The sequence below is a fragment of the Orcinus orca genome, chromosome 19 (genome assembly GCF_937001465.1).
Source record: "Orcinus orca chromosome 19, mOrcOrc1.1, whole genome shotgun sequence".
NCBI lineage: Eukaryota > Metazoa > Chordata > Mammalia > Artiodactyla > Delphinidae > Orcinus > Orcinus orca.
The window spans coordinates 9,881,572-9,887,585 of NC_064577.1; the positions used below are offsets into that span (position 1 = coordinate 9,881,572).

General features: G+C 40.5%; 1 protein-coding gene across 7 annotated transcripts in view; it reads right to left on the minus strand.

Moving 5' to 3' along the window:
- Window positions 1–6,014, minus strand: part of XAF1 (XIAP associated factor 1) — an 84,999-nt gene that overhangs the window by 24,637 nt on the left and 54,348 nt on the right. The window contains exon 1 of one of the 7 annotated variants that reach the window (XM_049702045.1): window positions 884–975. The exons of the other annotated variants lie outside the window; for them this stretch is intronic. The gene's annotated coding sequence lies outside the window, so the exon portion shown is untranslated. Of the gene's footprint in view, window positions 1–883; window positions 976–6,014 lie in introns of those variants that run through there. 7 annotated transcript variants of the gene reach the window in all.

Consider the following 6,014-nt stretch of genomic DNA (forward strand, 5'->3'; position numbering starts at 1 on the left):
TTGAATATTAACAATTTCATATAGCTCAAACTGATAGTTGCAAAGAATGTCATGTCTGGTTATTATAAATATCATTTAAAAATAAAATTGTTACTTCACTTTTCAACATGTATCCAATGGAATCTAAAAATCATAGTAATTTGATACATGCTATTATCCACTTTATTTATTTATTTTTTAAAATTTATTTTTGGCTGCGTTGGGTCTTCGTTGCTGCGTTCGGGCTTTCTCTAGTTGCGGCAAGCGGGGGCTGCTCTTTGTTGCGGTGCACGTGGGGTTCTCACTGCGGTGGCTTTTCTTATTGTGGAGTACAGGCTCCAGGCGCACGGGCTTCAGTAGTTGTGGTGCACGGGCGTAGTTGCTCCGCGGCATGTGGGATCTTCCCGGACCAGGGCAAGAACCCGTGTCCCCTGCATTGACAGGCGGATTCTTAACCACTGAGCCACTAGGGAAGCCCTCCACTTTAAAATTACTCAAATAAACTCTTCCTTGACAGACCAAAATTTTATCTAGTTATGTTTCTCATTTATCTTATATTTCCATTCCATTTAGTTAATAAAATCTCTGTTAACATATTTTTTATTTGAAGTCTTCTACTGCTCTCCCAACCATATTTTTCCACAATAAAAATATGTGTACAAATTGAAATACTCATGTTTCAAAATTTTTTATGAAAGTAAGGCTCTAAGAGTTAAAATTTTCTTCTGCTTTAAGTTATGACAGCAATTATTAGTATATACTTAACCAAAGCAACATAAATATAAGAGATTTTTATAAATAATTATTATATATAAAAAGTGAAATTTGATTGCAAAGGCAGTTCAATAAGGTCGATGGGGCTTAATTTGTTAGCAGTTAGCCATGGATGAATGTTACTTATTACCTGGTGGAGGCAAGATTCAGCATCAATTCTATCCTTATTTTCTGTTATAGATGTAGGCTCTGAGCAACTTTGCTGAGGTAAATAGATAGGAATAGAAGATTTTTAAGAGCAGAGTTCCTTACTTCTATGAACTTTCCCAAGTTGCACCAAATTCACCAAAAATCGCCTAATGATCTATCATAGAAAATTGTTTTGGATGTTGTATCATTTGGCAGCCTGATTTGGTTCTCACTCAATTTCACTGACAGCAAAGAACTGGAAAGCACCTGGCTCAGAAAAGCATTTGCTGCTTAGACTTTTAGGGTCATTCTCCTGTTCAACTTTCAAGAATTCCACCAAAAAGTCTTTATTAGGATTTTCAAATGATAATTAAATACCTCTTTCACCATAGAAGCATCTCTTAAGACTCAATATACTCAGAAAGACTTGGGAAAATGAAAATATTGTTAATTGTAATACATCTTACAGTTTCAATACATCTGTTACAATGGACAGTTATTTTCTGTTATCATGAGATTCAACTATACATGTGTCAAAATATTGAAGCTACAAATTTAGCACAGTTGGCTTATGGGAAACATCCTCTATATAACCTAATTGGCAAAGTCAGTATTTATTGTCAAAGTAATCATCCAAATAAGACTTATTTTGTATGAAAAAAAGTCTGATTTCACTTTCCAGTTTGAAGAGCTATGTTAATTTATATCCCTGTAACAACCATCTCACTTCTGAATTCTTGTAACTCAAGTAACCAAGCTCATATAACTCAAATAAGTTGATCCCATTTCCACACACACCACTTCTACAAGATGTTAAGTGTAGTGCCCTGGACTTAACATTTATCACGTGTGGTAGGTCAGATTATTTGTGCACAATTATTAATTCCCTTCCCATCTTTGCAATCCTTCCCTGCAGACAGAGTACAATTCCCACCCTGTTGACTTTGGACTTGGCCACGGGACTTGCTTTGGCTAGTGGAAGCGGGGAGATGAGGTACGCTGTACCTGAGCAGAAGCTCTAGAGGTGCTGCGAGTTCCCACCAGCACTCTTGCTCCTGCTCTCCGCCTTGGGAACAGCGTGTCCTGAGAGCGTCCTCTTCCTCAGTCTGGGTCTCGGAATGAGAGAGCAAGTGAAGCAGACCCACAGTTCAGAAATGAGAAGAGTGTGGAGCTGCCCACAATCTACCCACAGCCGGGAGCAGAGTTGGAAAACCGCAGACTCCCAGCCGACTTGCAGCTCTGGAGTAAATATTTGCTGTTGCAAGCTGAACCTGCCGAAAGCTGACCAACGCTCTCTTCTAATGGCAACATCCTATACTCTGAGCGAATCAAGCTGAATTTTGGTTGCTGAATTTTTAGCAACCAAAACTTGTTTACAAATAAAACAGTGTTCCCAAGTTAAAGCCTGGAGACAAGCGATGCCTGCTTTTAGTAGCAGTGACCAGTGCTTGTAGCTGCTCTATCCATAGAAATACTTACACACCCTGCCCAAATAGACACAAATAGACTCGAATAAAAGTATCTAAAGTTTAAGAAAAACTATTCACCAATTGCATTCCTAGGCATGTTTTATGCATGTCACCCTCTCAACAGTAATACCATTCTCTTTGCTACAATATCAGCCATAAAAATATGAATTGGGAGGGATGGGATTCATTAGTCTAAAGTTTATTTTTTACCTACTGCAATTTTAAAAGGGTTTTTAAATTTTAACATAGTTTAATTTATAAGGAGTTGCAAAAAGAGTACAGAGAGTTCCCATTCTGCAGACTGCCCCACCACAGCATTCCATACAGACACAGCATGCTATTAAAAGCAGGAAACTGACATTGGTACAATCCTAACAACTCAACTACAGACTTTATTTGGTTTTAATGATTTTTACATGCAGTGTGTGTGTGTGTGTGTGTGTGTGTGTATGCGGGTGTGGGTGTAGTTCCATGAAACGTTATCACGTGGATAGATTAGTATGTCCATCACTACAGTTAGGATATAAAACTGCTCAGTCACCTTTTTATAGTCACATTCTCCCCCAACCCTGACCCCTGGCATCTACTGGTCTGTTCCACCTCCCTCTAGTTTTTTTCACTTGCAGAATGTTATATAAATGGAATGCCGTACGTAACATTTTGTGATTGGCTTTTTACTCTCCGCATAATGCCCTTAAGATCCATCCAAGTACGTTCTTTTTCTTTCTTTCTTCTTTCTTGTTTTATACTGCTGAGTAGTATTCCAACTGCGTGGATAAAGTGCAGCTTCTTCACCACTCACCCGCTGAAGGGCACGTGGATTGTTTCTAGCTTGGAGCTATTGTAAATAAAATTCCTCTGAACATTCACATATAGGTTTTTGTGTGAACATGAGTTTTCATTTCGCTAGCATAAATTCCCAGGTGTGTGATGCTGGGTTTTATGGTAAATGTATGTTTGACTCTATAAGAAACCACCGAACTATTTTTCAGAGTGTTTGCGCTATTTTATATTCCCACCAGCAATGAATGAGAGACGCGGTTGCTACACGTCCTCATCAGTACTTTGTCAGTATTTTCTGGTAGATAAATTTGCACGTATCAATTGAATTCCCATTTCAATTGATGAGAATCGGAAAAAACTGAATGACTCGTGGATTAAAAAATCAGAAATAACTTTATTAATTTGTTACATATTATGATTAAACTTTTGTTATGTGTTTAACATATTTAGTGAAAGAAAAATGCCTCTACTGCTAAAAACTAATTAGTTTAGCAGCTGCCAGTAGGCACTGGTTAGTCCATGTAATCTTTCTTGCGTAGCAAGTTTCCATCTAAGCCTGGGTCTACTTCTAGGCTCTTCATTTTACGCTACTCATCTATTTTTCTATCTTCATGCCAATAGCTAACGGTTACGTCAGTTACTATCACTTAGTGAGTCTTATTCTGATAAGACTCATTTCCCCCCTCTCCTCAGAAGTGTCTTATCTATTCTCGGCTCCTTGCAAAAGTTTGAACTTTAGATTTAGCTTGTCAAATAAAAATTCTGTTGGGATTTTCATTGGAATTGAAATGAATTTATAGATTAATTTGAGAGGAATGCATATCTTTACAATGTTTAGTCTTCCTACCCATGAACTTGGTATAATCTTTCCAGTTATTAGCTTATTTTTGTTGTCGCTGCACTTTAGTCTCCAGTATTCCTGAATTATCTCAGGATTTTTCTCAACGATTTGAACACTTTATCATTCATTGGTGATTCTGACTACCTTCCACTGCTGCCTGGCACATTTTTATTCAGCCTTGAAGTCTCAGCTCAAATGCCACCTCCTGGGTGAAGCCTTCCCCATTGTTCCTGACACTAAGAGTATTTTGCACATAATTGCAAGAGCAAATATTTCCTGATTGTTGATGATATGCCAGGGCACTGGTAAGCATTTTCTGAGCATTAACTCATATAATCTTCAAAGCAACCTTCTCAAATCAAAGTTGGTGTTATTTGTGAAAAAATAAGCTCAGAGAGGGCAACTTGATAAGGCACACAGCCAGGATGAGATTAGGGGCAGGACATGCATCCAGGCGGTCCAGTTCTAGAGTCCACGCTCTAACCACGTATACCCCCTGTAAAGTGAAATCGAGTCCCCTTAAAACCGAGTTCCCCTGCTGAGTTTATGATTAACCTCTCTATCCAAAACTTTATTCTCTTTCTTGTCCTGCCCCTGTTCCCCTTAGGATTGAGGAGGATCAAAGAAAAGGGGGATTGAAACCGAGCAGGACCCTGTGGGGTCCTCCTGGGTAAAAAAGCCCCTCCGTACCCATTTCTTTTTTGTAGAAAAAGGCTTTGGTCTCCTAGGTCTTCCCTGAATTCCAAAGAGCAGACTCAAGCAGTTATTAATTAGGGAAGTGAGGGAACGCAGGAACAGAGGAAAAGCAGTCAAGAAACAATAGGTCAGCAATAAAACAGGGTACTAGTTCCTCCTCGAGGGATATATATACAATCTGACACACATCTTTGAATTGTTCTGCAAGAACTAAGACCTCTCCCCCCCGCCCCCACCCAGGTGGAGGATGGGGTACATGTTGACCACAAGCACATAGACCCCAGACTAGTTGGAACCAGAAGGTTGACGATCAAGAGTCGCAAGACCACCTTGTTACCCCACCACCAACAACCAATCAGAAGAAAGTCATGTCCCCTGCAACCCTCATCCCAAATGTTGCCTTTAAAAACTCTTCCCCAGGCTTCCCTGGTGGCGCAGTGGTTGAGAGTCCGCCTGCTGATGCAGGGGACACGGGTTCGTGCCCCGGTCCGGGAAGATCCCACATGCCGCGGAGCGGCTGGGCCCATGAGCCATGGCTGCTGAGCCTGAGCATCTGGAGCCTGTGCTCCGCAACGGGAGAGGCCACAACAGTGAGAGGCCTGCATACCGCAAAGAAAAAAAAAAAAACTCTTCCCTGAAAGCCATTGGGGAGTCTGGGTCTTTTTGAGCATGAGCTGCCTATTCTCCTTGCTTGGCACCTGCAATAAACACCACACTTCACCACAGCCTAGTGTCAGTGGACTGGCTTTGCTGAGTGTTTGGCTAACGGACCCAAGTGCGGTTGGGTGATAAAAGCAGTTGTATTACTGTAAGGAACTGGTTTACTTAGAGGAAATACAATTATTTTTAAGGCAGGACAAGAAACATTTTAAACATAAAATTCTCTCTCTGCCTGTTTGAGCCACTACTTTCGTCCCTTTAATGTGCATTGTGCATCTGCATTATACATTAACTAGACCCCCTCAGAAGACACAGGAATGCCTACTCGCCAAAAAAAAGGGAGGGGGGTATTTTCTCCTGGCGCCAGCAAGGTAACTCCTCAGGAGATAACATTCCTCTTTCAACCCTGTAAGGGGTCACAGTAACCCACTACTTGCCTTGTTGGACTACGTAAACCGTCAACATGTTACTTTGATGTATAACCCTTTGTCTCAAAAACTTAAGTGCCTGGACCTCTAACAGGAAAAGCAGTGCTCAGAGCTTTCTGAAAGGCTATTTCCTGGGTTTTAATCCTCAGGTTGGCTGTAATAAAAATTTCCATTTCTTTCTTAGATTGACTATTGATTGATTTTTTTCATTGACAACTTGCATTCACTCACGCCTCCCAGAGAAGAAGTTTTGAG